Raw genomic sequence first — 16,294 nt, forward strand, 5'->3', positions numbered from 1 at the left:
TCTGTAGGAGAAAGGTAAGTAAATTTTGAAGGATTCTCATACTCAGGTATTGAAACTAATTACCTGAACTAATTATGCACATTGCTGTCACTCACCAAAGCTTTCTAAAACAATTTTATCTTCTTTGAAGAGGCAGAACTTAGTTTTCTCAACACAACCACAGAGTCAATTCTGAAAGTACTTTTACAAACTTGGGATCCCCATTAGTTACTATTTATCTCTTCCATTTATAGCTTGTTTATAAACTAATTACAAAAACGTGACTATGAAAGTTAGTGGTATTTTCCAGGCAGGAATTTGTTGAAGCACCCCCAAGAGTCAAAGAAAAAAATCCAGTCTCCAACTACTTTCCAATCAAGTCTAACACATTATACATATTTTTAAGTCTCCCTATTACCTATGCCCAAACATATAAGGAAGACAGGCCTTTATTTTCAAACAAACTTGGCCAGCTAAGATGTGTGCTAGAATTTCTAAATCAATACACAACTTCAAAGAATAAATTTCAGAGATTCCTTGATTAATTAATCGATTGCAGAGCATTCTATGTAAACACAAGAAAACAACTCATAAATTCTTTTTTTCTGTATTTTCAAAAAATAATGGTTTGTAAACATCAAACATTTTGTGATTGATTAAAATCTGTTAACATGAAACTGTAGCCATCAGTTGAAATATATAAGAAACTTGGTTAAAAAAAAATCAAAATTATAACCATGCGTCAGTATTTTTAAGAAGCCAAAAAATGATATTCTATTACCATGATGAGGCTAGAATTAATTTAAATAACTTTGGGATTGATTCATGAAAAACAAAAATACTTACACAGTAGGGGGGCATTATTTCTGCATTTTTTTATATGCGCAAGTCATGGTCGGCATTCAACTTCCAATTCAAAAAGAAAAGTTGCAGATTTATGTAGGCAGGTTTTTGTGTGAGTGCACAGTTCCAAAGTGAAAAATAAATAAGCCTGTAGAGAACTTACGCCTTTTAGCAAAGTGTTAAAAGGATTGCAGGCTGAACTCCAGGCCAAAAAAAAAAATCTCATCCCAATAAATTATTACCAAAATGTTAGCAAGCCCCACGTTGTCACACTCAGGCAGCAGGGACATAATGGTGACACAGAAGAAAACTGCCACATAAATCACTTTAAAATAGCCCTTTGCTTGGCACAGGGAGAAACTTCCATCCTCAGCTGAATCTCATCTCCTACCTTTTCATCTCTATGATAAAATGGCAACTGTCCAAATCACTGAAAATAATTTAAAATAAATCCCTGGAGATGTAACTGCCAAACTTAGTAATAGTCCTTCATGATTAGGAAAGCAAGAAATAAAAGAATGTGTAAGGAAAATTCTTTTCAGAAATGTCCTTCCTTTTAAATCTGCATTAATAAAGTAGATTGCAGGTTTTAAACAGAACCAAAGAATCTATAAATATTGATTTCTCCTTAATTCAGCCTTCTTAATTCCACTTGAGAAATATACTCTTTAAAAGTGCAGAAATACAGAGAAATGAATATACAAGTAAAGTAGTTCAGCATTGTCAAGGCCATTTCAACAGAAGCAAATTTATTTACCTCATGAAAAATGTTTCCAGGATTTTTATGTCTATGTAAAATAAACAATTTTAAATATTCAGACCATGTCTGAAGTTATATTTTGAGTAACTCTTCAGCAGAAATATATCTATTAAAATTGCTAATAGATAAAATATATCTATTAAAATTGCTTCTCTGAATAAAAATGGACTCTGCAATTAATGTTCATGAAAACTCATTTTGATAGCAAGTAAAGTAAATCAACATTATATCTCTTTAAAGATAAAATAGGCTGTGTATGTTTTTAAGACATATTTGTAGAAATAGAGTAGGCATCAAAATTAGAATTAATTCATCTTATTTTAACAGGAAATGTTTAATAATACTGTCATAACACTATTATTCCTCATGCTTTTTAATAAATAATTTTTGGTGCTTCTGCTTCATCCCTTAAACACCAACAGTTTCACAGGTATACCATGAAAATTTTTTTATGTTCAACTGTATCTGATTTCTTTTTAATCATATCTTGAAAATACCTGGAGAATAAGCCCAGATATTCCAGATAATTTTATTAATCCTGTGAACACTATTACATATATAACACAGACAGCACCCAACTCTTCTTGTCAATTTTGAAACAAAAGTATTACCATTACTGTCATAAACTTAGCATCCTTTAAGCTTAAGGGGGGGAAATCAACTCGCAATTTAGACAGTTACCAAATTACCAAAACTAGCGCAGCAACTCTTAATGAGCAAAACCATTAACAATTTTCTGACTGGAGCCCCTGTTCAAATACCTTGGACACCTTGTTAGCACAGAATGAGGTGTTCAATCAAGAGCCTGGGAATTGGAAGTACCAGGGCACAGTTTTGAGTGGTGATTACAAGGGCGAGAGGGCGAGTGCCAAAGTAACAGTCTTCCTACCCTGCAGGAAGCTGAGAAACCTTCAAGTCTACATTTGTAAATCAGCCCCGAAGATTACAGCAGTCACAAGCAAAGAACATATGAAACAATTATTTGCACCATTCTTCCAGTGTTTTAATTTGCTCTTAAAATGAACAAGATGATCCCCAGAGTCGCTGGCATTTTGTCTTTAGAAATTCAGAGCCCGTACTAGGATTTTTCATAGCACTGTAAGCCAAGGAAAAGACTAAAGAGATAATTTCAAAAGCCATTCTTTTTTTTTCCTCACCAGCTATTATTATTCAGGTTACCTGTAGCTTAAAATGTACAAAGTAGTCTACAGGAATATAATTTATTTTAGATATTTTATTATTGACTCTTTTCAAGCATAAAGTATGTGTGTTAATTATTAGTTTCTAATACTTATGTTACTGTTTTTCATTTAAAGTGCAGTGACTTAGACAATGAAACTCCTATATTAAAGTAATGAGGAAAAACACAATAGTCTTCCAGTTTTTAATGTTCCTAATCTGCCCCTTGACCACTGACAACTTACACATAGTGTACTGAAAGGTTTTTCCTTTGGGATATAGTATGCATGTTGCTCTCAAAACTTAATAGTGATACAGCATCAAACTTGTATTTTAAAAGCACATTTTAAATACAATATTATTTTTAAAATAACCATTATTTAAATGAAAATGTTGCACTGAAAAGCAAACTAAAGAGAAAAACTAAACCTTTCAAATGTCAATCAATTAATTTTATTGTTTTAAGCATATCTTTTTAATTAAATTGACTACTTAGATACATTAAAATTTGGGTTCCATATAATAAAATGCTTATGCTTAGAAACATGAATATATATTTAAACTGTTTTTTTCTTTATAAAATATGTGCATATTTTTCTCTTCTTAATAATTTAGTGGGTGATATACTAATTGTTTAGAGAAGAGCTTTGCAAATTAATGACAGATATGAGGGTCTACATGTAACCTACTGGTTATATTTCTTTATGTCTTTATAATGTTACAAATAACTGTACTGTGACTTATGGAAAAAGAATTTCTAAAGAACTTAAACACCAATTAATTTCATTTCTTTACATGTAAACCTACTACATTAAACCTCAATGTGTATTTTCTGTCACAGATACTGATAACTAGAAAGTATTATTTTAAAAGCCTTTGGTCCACTTCTGAATTTGAAAACATCATAAGATCCTATTTGTATAAATAAGGAAGGAAAATAATACAATTTTAACAACTTACAACTTATTTCAGGAAATCTATTAAATAACATGATTGTTTATTTTAAAGGGGGTTTATGTATTTTCCTAGAGAGCCTTCTATTTCCTCCTATTATTTCTGTCAGTTTGTTTGCTAAATGGTGCAATATTGAGTTTACAGATTTTGATTTCTCGTACTAAATCAATGGCTTAAAATACTGTAAATTCATATCAGAGATTACTGTGTAATTTTGTAATGTATTACAATCACGTCAGCTGTCCCCAGATCCACAAGCGATTATTGTCAAATGTTCCTTTTCTCAACCAGTGAAATCATTTTCATCATATGCTATCCAAATGTAGAGGGCGCTGTTGTTTATGTATTTTGAAAGTGTTTCATAAAGCAAACCACATTCAGAGGATGGTGTAGTGTTTGTTTTTCAAAAACTATCCGTATATTCCAATGGGAATTTTAACATAAAGCCAAACTTGAATTTAAAGTAACTGAAAAAGTGTTTATGTAGTAGATCAGTTAAATTCTCTTTTCTATTAATGTTATATGTATTTTAAATTTTCCTTTTGGTCTAAGTACTCTCTTTTCAAACATTGTGATGACTAGATTTTATAGGAATATTTCAGGTTTCTATTATTGTAGCTATTTAAAATATCAGCCTTGTACATAAGAGATGCATACTGAAAAATTTAGGAGTATCATTACCTTCAATTGGTTCAAAGGAAAAAATGAAATAAATGTGGCAAAGAAATACAAATCTTCAGTTGAGAACAAGCAAATGTTTTCTGTCTTGTCTTTCAACTTTTGGTATGCTTGAAATTTTTCAAATTAAAACTGGGGAAAATGTTTTGGTTGCCTATAATTTCTATGGTTATTTCTGTTAATTATTTTCCAAGTAAATATGTATTTAAAAAATATGTCACTGAGCATACCAGGTTTTACATGTTTAGTCTTTAATGCAGTCCTAATATGTGAAAGTGTATCCTGATTTTATGACAGAAATGGTATTTCTTTTATTAATTGCTTGAGGTTGAAAAGAGAATAATTTTAAAATAAAAATTTCTATTTACTCTTTATAAAATGTTATAAATGAGCATATAATGGTGATTTCTTTGATTTTGCACATTTTTCTTGAGTTTCATGAAATGATATGTTCACTTGTCTTTCTTTTTATGATATTATACTTGCTGTAAATAATTTATCATGGAATAACAACCAAAAGCAAATGATAGTCAGTTTATTCTGAACACAAATTTGAAGTAATTGGTATAGCTTACAAAAGCAATCTTAAAAATCTAAAAATTTGGATGTTATTATATCTAAAGCATTGAATAAATAATACATAAAATTAATCATCATTTTGCCAGGAATGGAAAATTCTGTACAAGAGTGACCATTATAAATTTAAAACACAGCAGCTTAGACAACTTGAAGCAACCACTGAAATTAAATTAAATTCTAATGTGCATTTTATTCTTAGTTCTTGACATTCAGCATAATACAAATAAACTACTTCATTTTTTATTTTATTTGCATATTTATTGCATATGAGTATGTTACATTGTGATAAATGCTAAGTAGAGCTAATAAAACAGTGTTCACTCTAGTTAAATAAAATCACATTTAGAATCATCCAGATTTTTGACTAAATTTCCTCCCCATTTATATATTAGAAGATATAACTCCTCTCTCATTTTTTGTTTTTAACCTAATTTGCAAAAAGAACAAGAAAGAGAATGCTAGTGACTGGTATATATAAATATGTTTTCTCTCCATGAAACTAAATCACTGGAAAAACACAAATACAGTTTAAGGAAAAGTTTTGAATGCAGCTGAGGCATAACTTTTCATCACTTCAAGTTATTGTAAAATCAAAATAAGCACGGCAGAAAGCACAGGAGAAAAAGCAGTTCACTAAAATGGCTCCTAACTTGTTCTTTTGAATAGGGTATCTGAAACTTTGTCTGGTTAAACTGTATCTAATCTAGCACAAGTAGGCATTGTCTGATTTTTATGGTATCCATGCGTGTTCAAGAAGTTTTCCACCTTAAAAGCAAGGAGGGGGATTTGTGCATGTGTGTGTGTGTGTGTGTGTGTGTGTGTGTCAGGGGAGAGGGGGTGGCAGGTCCAATCCATAACTGAGTAACAGTTGCCTTTTATGATTGGCAAGTTCTTTGGGACCAAGATACCCCCCAGCCTGAATGACTAGGACGCTGAGATGCAGTTCGGCTCTGTCTTTATGTCAAATCGCTGCCATCAAAACAATGGCTCATATTACATGAAAATCTTGTGCAAATGAGCCGTAATGGGAGTGAATGACAATCTCCTAAGACCATGCAGCAGGGCCCTCCTTTGATCTGAAATACTGTTAATCTTTCTCAAACATAGCACACTAAGTATACTTGGCAAATCCTATATGAGAAAGTCCCTACAGTGCAGATCCAGAGATAAACACGCTGTAAGGGAAACAGACACCAGGAAAAAGTTCCACATTACTCATACATTTTCATTTATTTGAGTTGTTTTTAGTTTACTTTTATATTTTGTTGCTATTGTCTTGATTTTGGTGACTGATAACTCTTCAGTCTTTCACAGACCATTTTCCTGTTTTAAGATCTTATTTGCAGTTGATAAGTCTATTGGTTAATAAGTTTGAATAGGTGATGCTAAGAATTATTTTATGAAACACTTCCAAGGGTTATAATAATTTGAGAATGTCCGAGATGCCTTATTTACATAGGCTTTTGTCATTAATCATAGTGGACTGGGACTGAAGGCTTTATGATGTTCTGCCAAAACATGAAAGAGAAGTGAGAGAGAGGAGAGAGAGAGAGAGAGAGGAGAGAGAGAGAGAGAGAGGAGAGAGAGAGAGAGAGAGAGAACTTTCAAGCATGATATTTTCTACTATAAGAAAAGACTGATTTAGGTGTTTCTATTTCCAAGAAAGTATAAACAACCCTCTAAATATTTTACAAGTAGTAATAGGAGCTTTTGGGTCACACCAGGTCTTTTCTTTTGCTCTCTAATATCAAAATCAAACTGTTTTGTTAGGTAGCCAAATATGTAAGGCACATGTAGTCCAAGGCAAGCTGAGTCAATCACGGTAATTCAGTGCTGGTAGGAAGTATGCCTCTTCAGTTGTGCTCTGCTTTTGAAGTGTTGCCTAAAAATCAGCCTTGGGCTTCAAAGAGAGACGGATTATAGCCTTTATCCAGCAATTAATATGGCTGGAACTCAGAATGTCAGCGTCTAACCATGATCCTGGCTGGACAGTAGCATAACAGGAATTTGTTCTCCTTCAATACTTGAAGTAAATCATAAAAGTGAATAAATAAGTAGTAAAACATTCTTAATGTGTGCCAGGAAAGAAGAGGAGGAAAAAATTAAACCTTCCTCTGCTAACGAGCTGCTTGTCTTATAAAACACACAGACAAGCCCTCCCAAAAAAGTGATGTACCCAGACCTTTAACCAGCCTTCTCCACCTAGATCGTTTTAATCTCCCACCAACTGTTAAGCAGAAAGAAGTGCTGTAAGAGAGAAAGCCATTCCTTTCGCCTTCGAAAGTAGATCAGATGACAACCTCTCCAAGTCCCTCCTCTCTGTCAGGGCTCGAGGGTTCAGATATGGTCAGACACTACAATTGGAAAGCAGCAGGACGGTGCAGGAAGAGTTTAAGCACATTAAGATTATGCAGAGTGGTCAGAAGAGACACTGGTGCTAAATTGCAATTCTCATTCTCAGTCTTATTTTCAGCATCCTCTGACAAGAACCTGGAAGAGTGATCTGCTACAACAGAACGCAATTCTCTAAAATTCCATTCCTTTCTAACTCAATACTCTGATAGGTTTCAGGTTCAATATTATTAAATGACAACATGTTCCCGTCTTCCTACCAATAAATTCCTTGGAATTAATATTTCAATAGGATATGTTTACTTTGGTCTAAAGAAAAAGAAGCATCATCTCTTCTCAGACTTGTGAACAAAAATGAGGGAAATCTCTAAGTTTGGGAAGATTCTCCCTTGGTATAGAAGACCACCCTCATTTGCCATGCAGAACAATCAAGCAATCTTCCCATTAAAATTTTGCATTGTTGTTGCAGCATGTTTCCTTACAAAATTCTTCCAACTTGGAGAAAACACCATGCATAAAGGATTTACAGAAAAGCATCCCTGAATCCTGACAGGCTAAGCAATGAGCTTCATTAATAAGCCATGTTTATTACTTGGTACAGAGGTTTTGAGTGGTAGACACTTGAAGAATGATCACTATAAAATCCAATATTTAAAAAATCTAATATCTAATGGACTTTTTAAAAAGATTTATTTATTTTCTTGAGAGGCAGAGTTACAGAGAGAGAGAGAGAGAGAGATCTTCCATATGCTGGTTCACTCCCCAAATGACTGCAATGGTCAGAGCTGGGCTGATCCAAAGCCAGGAGTCAGGAGCTCAGAGCCCATAAGGGATGCTGGCACCACAGGTGCCTAACCTACTACACCACAGCACAGTCCCCTAAGAGACCCTTTTATATCATATACATATTTACCCCCAGATCCCACACAAAAATACAGAACTAGAATCACAAAATCACATAATTTTCTGTGTTCTCCTTGCATTTATTATCATTCTTATATCACTGTGCTTTCGGCACTCACAGCGAAGGGCCTGGCAATATATTTTAGTTCCACAGAAAATTGGAAGAAAGAAGATACTGTGGTTGATGGGATGTATATCTAAGATCTGGCCATGTGATGTCCACAGGCCTCATTTTGTTGAAGATGGAGATGGAGTATGTACAATATTAAGCAAAATCTGTTTTCTCTTTCTGTTTTTACCATCTTGCTATTAGAATCAGTGTGATTCCCAGGTTCTAGTTCAAGATTAGGGAAGCTGTCATGGCTATTTTGCTGTAAAATGACAGTGTACTTGGTGAGTAAAATGAGCAAAGAAAAGATAATTCAGGTAACAGGGAAATAAAATCTTTGTGCCATTGAAAAGAAACAGGAACACAGACGAAAATCTGCTTTAAGATTTCATCTGGGGCTGGCATTGTGGCATAGTCATGCCAGCATCCCATATGGACGCTGGTTCGAGTCCTGGATACTCCACTTCCGATCCAGTTCTCTGCTGTGGCCTGGGAAAACAGTGAAGAATGGCTCAAGTGCTTGGGCCCCTACAACCACATGGGAAACCTGGAAGAAGCTCCTGGCTTCAGATTGGCACGGCTCCACCCATTGTGGCCAGTTGGGGAGTGAACCAACAGATGGAAGACCTCTCTCTCTGCCTCTCCTTCTCTCTGTGTGTAATTCTGACCTTCAAATAAATAAATAAATCTTTTAAAGAAATTTCATCTGACATTTTTAATAACACAAAATTCCCTGATAGTATACTATCAATATCCAAAAAACTTGGGTTTTTGGCAATGTCTACTTACGCAAAGCTAGCATGAATGTCTTCACTATACATTCAGTATCAGTAAACCTGTTGTTAGATCCAAACTATTTAAAACAAGCTTCAAAAATTCCATAGCCTATTTGGAGTTTCATTTTACCAGGTCCACTCATGATCACAATCCTATTCCCACCCTTATTTACATCCTTCAGTAATTCCAAACTTATAAATCTGCATACTTATTTAAATGTGTATCAATAACAATTTATAGTAAATCTATAGATCGACTACATAGATTCTATTTAACTGCACTAATTTTTTAAAACATCTTGTCAGGTAAAATTGTTTGGTTTTGTTGCTCACATGAAATCACCATCTTGCCAAACAGTATGCACTGGAAAATAAATCTCCAGTCAGGTAACCATTGGATGCATTCTTTCACTGTGCTCTAATGTATGTACAGGAAATATCAGGGATCTTCAAAAAGTTCATGAAAAAATGCATTTTGAAAGGAAACTGTGCTTGGATTTTAGAAACTTTTTTGCACCAAAATAAGCTTATTTTTAATTCCACTTCCATGAATTTTTTGAAGTGTCCCTATACAATCAACCAATATTGCCCCTCCCAAAATTTCTCTTTGCTGCTCCATCCCTCATTCTGCCTTTGCCTCATACTTGGTTGTCACCAACATGCCCTCATTAGCCACTCATTCACTGACCTACACCAGGTGCATTCTTCTCCCTTTAATAAAAGCACATTCTTTATAGTAATAAATTTCAAATCTTCATCGCTGGGTTAGCTCCTAATTTTTGCACTTTCACTCTCTGTTTTTTAGAAGATTTTTTATGTGAAAGAGAGAGTGGTAGAAGGGTAGATGAGAGAGAATGAGAGCAAGAGAGAGAGAGAGAAATGCACTTTCTCTAAACATTCCATCTGTATTCTTTCCTCCTCCATCTATATTCTCTGCTTCTCTAGAATTTGGAGCTGGCTACTTAAATTTGAATGCATTCAAAGTTAGTAAAATTCAAAACTGATTGAGGGTCTGCTTGAGGGAGAATGGCTTAAAGATTAATGAAACCATCTTTTTTGTTGATGTGGGAGCCCTAGCATCTTTCACTAGATGTATATTGGGTGAATATTTTCAGATGTAGTCAATCTCCTTGCTAGTGAGTATTAGTCTGGCTGCTAGGAAACTGACAGCCAAACAAGCGCATTTATTTGGGGATGTCCTCATTCCACTTACCTTTCTCACTCCCATGATGCACTGTGCTTTGCATTCCAAGTTTCATCTCCTTCTTCTGTTATCTAGAGCCTCCAAATTCTGAACCTTTTCAAAATTTGGCAGGGCAGGTTGGTGTATTTCTCATTATCTCCCTGTTCAGTCAGGTAGATTTCTTTTCTCATACTCTGCTGGTCTTTTGTACTCTTTCATGTGCTTTCCACCTTCTAAAAGTTTCACTTCCAGCCTCTGTGTTATTTCTTCCATCACATGTCTCATGGGTTTATAAGCTTTATATTCCTATTGTGGTAGCTGAGGAGAGAATGATGGTAATATATGTGTTTAGTTTGCAATGTTTAATTTAATGGACATATATTATTAATTTTTTTAAAACCAGCACCCATATGGGATGCCAGTGTTGCAGGAACCCAGTATGTCACAACACTGGCTGACATCTTTTGTATTTGTGTGTGTGTGTGTGTGTGTGTTATAACTTACTTAGTTATTTAAAAGACAGAGTTACAGAAAGGAAAAAGGGGAGAGAAAGAGATCTTCCATCCACTGGTTCACTACTCAAATGGCAACAACGGTCAGAGCTGGGCCGATCTGCAGTCAGGAGCCAGGAGCTTCTTCTGGGTCTCTCACATGGGTACAAGGGCCCAAATACTTGGGCCATCTTCCACTATGTTCCCAAGTACATTAGTAGAGAGCTGAATCAGAAGTGGAGCATCTGAGTCTCAAACCAGTGGTGATACAGAACGCCACCATTGCACATGGTAGTTTAACTATGCCACAATTCCCCGACATTTATTTTATTTTTATTTTTTTGACAGGCAGAGTGGACAGTGAGAGAGAGACACACACACGGGCCACAGCAGAGAGCTGGACTGGAAGAGGAACGACCGGGACAGAATCCAGCACCCCAACCGGGACTAGAACCCGAGGTGCCGGCGCCGCAGCCGGAGGATTAGCCTATTGAGCTGTGGCACCGGCCCGACATTTATTATTTTTAATGACTTTGCACAAAGTTCCCAGAAGTTATAAAATGTTAATATAATGTTCATCATCAGAAAAATGTTGTAGTCATGAAGTCTTCACAATCTGAAGATCTTGAAGTATCTGTCATTGGGCAAATTGAATGCACAATGCCGTAACTAGTATGTAGCAATTCCATGTCTGCTTCCCCAGAAGTCTGTTCTTACCACAGGAAAATAGTGGTTTTCAGTTCAACATTTCCAAAGGAGAATTTAGAAAAGAGCCTTTAAAAAAAGCATATCTTTCTGTTCCAGTGATTACTTTTAAAGAAATTTCTCGAGGAAAATTTCAGTAAATCTATTTAGTCAGAGATCATTTGGTTGCAACTCAAATGAAAGTTGATTAAAGGAAAACTTCCAGAAAAGAGTTTCTCAAAAACATGTAAGGTTCATGAGGCACATTGTGACTTATCTCAGTCTTTCTGTATCTCTGCATCTGCTTTTTCATAACCACATCAAAACTCTCCTAAAATGTCAACATCAGCCTAAGATCTGTGAGATCATCTAGTTTGGTTTGCCACAACTAAGTAGCTCAGTGCCTATGCCTCAATCCCGCTTCGTGGTAGAATGAATGCAACTCATCTGCTCAAGTTAATAACTCCTATGGGCAGTGCCAAAGAAGGATTTAGTTGGAATACAAGGATATCAGACAGCTAGGAATGGAGATATTCTTTTGGAAATAAACAGTAGATCTGGAAAAGTTTGTCAGTATCTCTAACAGAACCAGAAGTACTCCAGATAATATCTAGAACACAAGGCTACTTGTTAAGTTGGATCAGTCTACAATGATTGGGGTAGTTTCAAAGATTGGCTGCAACCACAATTCAAGCATCATTGAAGTTATTTTAATGTCAGTTCACTATGAATCAAGTAAACAAAAGGTACAAAGAATCATCATCATATCAAGGATATAATTCAGTGAAAATAGCTTCCATTGTCTTCTCAGGTTCTCAGTTCTGTCTACATTTCAAAAGGCTAGTCACACTCATCTAGTAAATAACCAGACACATCTGAGAATCCTAGAACCTGAGACTCACATTATTATTATTATTGTTGTTGTTGTTATTTTGAATAGGGTGTCATGGTTGCATTGCAGGATGGGCCAAGAGCATGCCAGTTTTCATGTGCTTACTTTATTACCAGGAAGGAAAAGTATAAATGTACTTAACTTACATATTTTACACAGTCTATTCTACATTAGCATCAGTTGTATGAAAGGTTTCTTTTCACACAGCTGGGCCATGGCCACTACAGTACATGGCATAAATGAATGAAGAGATTTTGCAGGACAAAGTGTGTAACAAGGCATGAACACTGATAAATAGTAACTAACACCTAGGCTTAGAATAGACAAGAAAACTTAGATTGGGAAGGGTGTATATATGAGAGAAAGAAACTACTATTCAGTTCTGGGTGAATATTTTTGTAAAAAGATGTATTTAGTCCGAATTATATTTCCATGCAACATTTCTAGATTTTGAAATGTTGGCAACTATCAAGATTTTTAAAAAACATTTATTTATTTATTTATTTGAATGTCAGAGTTACACAGAGAGTTCTCAGAGGCAGAGAGAGAGAGAGAGAGAGAGAGGTCTTCCTTCTGCTGATTCACTCCCCAATTGGCTGCAATGGCCACAGCTGCGCTGATTGGAAGCCAGGAGCTAGGAGCTTCTACCTGGTCTCCCACATGGGTGCAGGGGCCCAAGGACTTGAACTGTCTTCTGTTGCTTTCCCAGGCTACAGCAGAGAGCTGGATGGGAAGTGGAACAGCTGGGACTTGAACCAGTGTCCACATGGGATGCTGGCACATCAGGCGGCAGCTTTACCCGCTATGCCACAGTGCCGGCCTCAACTATCAAGACTTTTAAAAAAAAATCAGTTGGGGCCGGCGCCGCGGCTCACTAGGCTAATCCTCCGCCTAGCGGCGCCGGCACACCGGGTTCTAGTCCCGGTCGGGGCGCCGGATTCTGTCCCGGTTGCCCCTCTTCCAGGCCAGCCCTCTGCTGTGGCCAGGGAGTGCAGTGGAGGATGGCCCAGGTGCTTGGGCCCTGCACCCCATGGGAGACCAGGAAAAGCACCTGGCTCCTGGCTCCTGCCATCGGATCAGCGCGGTGCGCCGGCCGCAGCGCGCCGGCCGCGGCGGCCATTGGAGGGTGAACCAACGGCAAAGGAAGACCTTTCTCTCTGTCTCTCTCTCTCACTGTCCACTCTGCCTGTCAAAAAAAAAAAAAAAAAGAAAAAAAAAGAAAAAAAAAATCAGTTGGAAAACACACATACATACACTCAAAGGCATACCCGTTGACAGAATCAGAACTCCATACGGCTAATTTGTGAACCTGTGTATACATACCGTAACATACTTACACAAAAACACACTTACATAACCCTATGCAAAGGAGTATAAGTCTTAATTATTCACCTTTGGTCAAAATATAATAAAAAATTAAGAACTTAACATTGGGGCCGGCATTGTGATTAAACTGCCTCCTACAGCATTGTCATCCCCTATGGGTGTCTGTTCAAGTCCCAGAAGCTCCACTTCTGATTCAGCTTCCTGCTGCGGTGTCTTGGAAGACAGCAGAAGGTGGCCCAAGTACATTGGCCTCTGTACCCATGTGGGAGACTCAGATGAAGTTCCTGGCTCCTGGCTCCTGCCTAGCCTAGCCCTTGCCATTGCAACTATTTGGGGAGTAAACCAGAGAATGGATGATCTCTCTCTCTCTCTATCCATAATTTGCCTTTCAAATAAACAGAATAAATCCTTTTTTAAGATCCTTTTAAAAAGAGCTTAACATCATTTTCAACAAATATTCAACAAATTTTCCTCAAAGTTGCAGAATATTCAAATAGGAAGGAGTATTAGTTCATTTATTACAATTATATTATTTTATAGACGAAATAATTCATGTCTAAATAATTCTTAGAATTTGTTTAAAAGAAAGATAGTAAAATATATGTGTGTAATTATATTTCGGTTTTCTTTGAAGAATGGTAAATTTCCTTAAATTTTGAGATATAACTCACGGCTAGAAATTGTATCTTCACAAATATTCCAGCCAATTCTTTTTTAAATTCAAATTATAATTTGTCAAAAACCTTTATTTAAGTTCCTTTTATACAAAAGAAAGTTTTGAGTAACTAAAGCACATAATATGTGTGATTATATCAGATTAAATAATGTCAACATTAGCCTTTATGAACTATTGGCCATCCACCCACCTTAAGCCATCCATGTCATTTTACTCATGGAACTGATAAAATGCTATACTTATTTTAGGGTGCATTTGTGTAGATGATTTTCAAACTTCAGCCATGGTTCTTATGCCCAGATTTTTTTCTAGCTCTTTTGACTCCTAACATTGAAATTTATGGTGCATTTCCCAGTACTCCCTGCTGTGTCCCTCATCATGTCGTGGCTGCCAGGCCACTAGGAAACAAGAAATGAACGCTGGAAAACCCTGTGGCTGTTCTTAACTAAGGAACTGCAGACATGACCAAAATTCTCTGCAAATCCTCCTAGACTGTCAGAAGAAATATGGCAACAAGCTGCAGTCATTCAATGAAGCAATATTTTCCTTATTACTTGCAAAGTCTTTTATTTAGGCTCAACAGTATCATATTTGAAATGATTTTATGACTGGGGGCAATACTTGAGTAGCCATCTGTTCCCTCAGATTAGCTGTCAGATGAGTAGAATGTTTTTAGTCAATGTTTTCGAATTGCTTTAAAATACGAACAAATTCAATATTTGTTCAGGACATTAGTGGAGAATATTTTCATTTTTAGCTCAAACAAAAAGTTAGATTTCTCAGTAATTTTATATTGTTTCAACAGTCACTGGTGCACATGAGTAGATTGTAATGGACATTTTGGGGAAAAAAATAAAAGCAGAAACCAAAGGTGGTGAAAATGTCAAGATGGATTTGGTATACCACAGCTATCTTTCCACTTGCAATTTTAAAAGCAAATCTTTAATTTGGAAATTTCTGCCTACCTGCCATTATAAGCCCCTTCAGGGCAATGATCTATCAAGTTCTGACTGTCTCAAACTGTTTATGCCAGATTCCACATCGATCACACTCACACTTGCTGCACTTTTAACCAGAGAGCCAAGAAACAATAATTTTCAATTAAGAAACTAGAAGACGACTTGGGGTTTGATTTATGGTGCATGACTAATTATCAAATAGCTGGCCTAATGAAAATTAAGCTGCTGGTTACTACAAAGATTTAACTTCATTTTCTTGAAGAGATGCTGATATGATCCAGAATGTAATTTATTGAAGTAGTATGATGCATTCTAAAAGCTATAGACATGTAAATGAGATAATTTTAATTTTTAAATGACAGGACTAATTATTTATATTATGATGAATTTGACATTCAGAGTACATCTACACCTGAAATAAACGATTATCTTTGCTTCTGATAAGGATTATCACTTCCTTTTTATGCTACTGGAAGAACAAAAAATATTTCTTGTAGTATTAAAGTTGCAGACTCTTTTTCAAAAAAAAAAAAAGAGTTAAAATTAATAGCTTTAAGCCAGGACACAAACCAGCACTCATATATTATGCTGGCATTGCAAACAGCTTTATCTGCTATAAGCATATTTTTTTTTGACAGATAGAGTGAGACAGTGAGAGAGAGAGAGAAAGGTCTTTCTTCCGTTGGTTCACCCCCCAAATGGCTGCCATGGCAGGAGCTACGCCAATCCGAAGCTAGGAGCCAGGAGCCAGGAGCCAGGAGCCAGGTACTTGTTCCTGGTCTCCCATGTGGGTGCAGGCACCCAAGTACTTGGGCCATCCTCCACTGCCTTCCTGGGCCACAGCAGAGAGCTGGACTGGAAGAGGAGCAACTGGGACTGGAACCTGGCACCCATATGGGATGCCAGCGTCACAGGTGGAGGATTAACCAAGTGAGCCATAGTGCCGGCCCCATATAAGCATAGTTTTTAAA

General features: G+C 36.2%; 1 long non-coding RNA gene across 8 annotated transcripts in view; it reads right to left on the reverse strand.

Moving 5' to 3' along the window:
- The window catches only part of LOC103350411 (uncharacterized), a 335,035-nt gene that overhangs the window by 85,539 nt on the left and 233,202 nt on the right, over positions 1-16,294 (reverse strand). For 6 of the 8 annotated variants that reach the window (XR_011388163.2, XR_016232714.1, XR_016232712.1 and 3 more), the window contains one exon: positions 10,326-10,613. The exons of 1 other annotated variant lie outside the window; for it this stretch is intronic. This is a non-coding gene — a long non-coding RNA (uncharacterized LOC103350411). Of the gene's footprint in view, positions 1-825; positions 1,190-10,325; positions 10,614-16,294 lie in introns of those variants that run through there. One more of the 8 variants, XR_016232718.1, reaches the window with a different exon arrangement.

The sequence above is a fragment of the Oryctolagus cuniculus genome, chromosome 4, assembly GCF_051225735.1.
Source record: "Oryctolagus cuniculus isolate XC-2025 breed Fujian yellow rabbit chromosome 4, ASM5122573v1, whole genome shotgun sequence".
In the NCBI taxonomy this organism is placed as follows: domain Eukaryota; kingdom Metazoa; phylum Chordata; class Mammalia; order Lagomorpha; family Leporidae; genus Oryctolagus; species Oryctolagus cuniculus.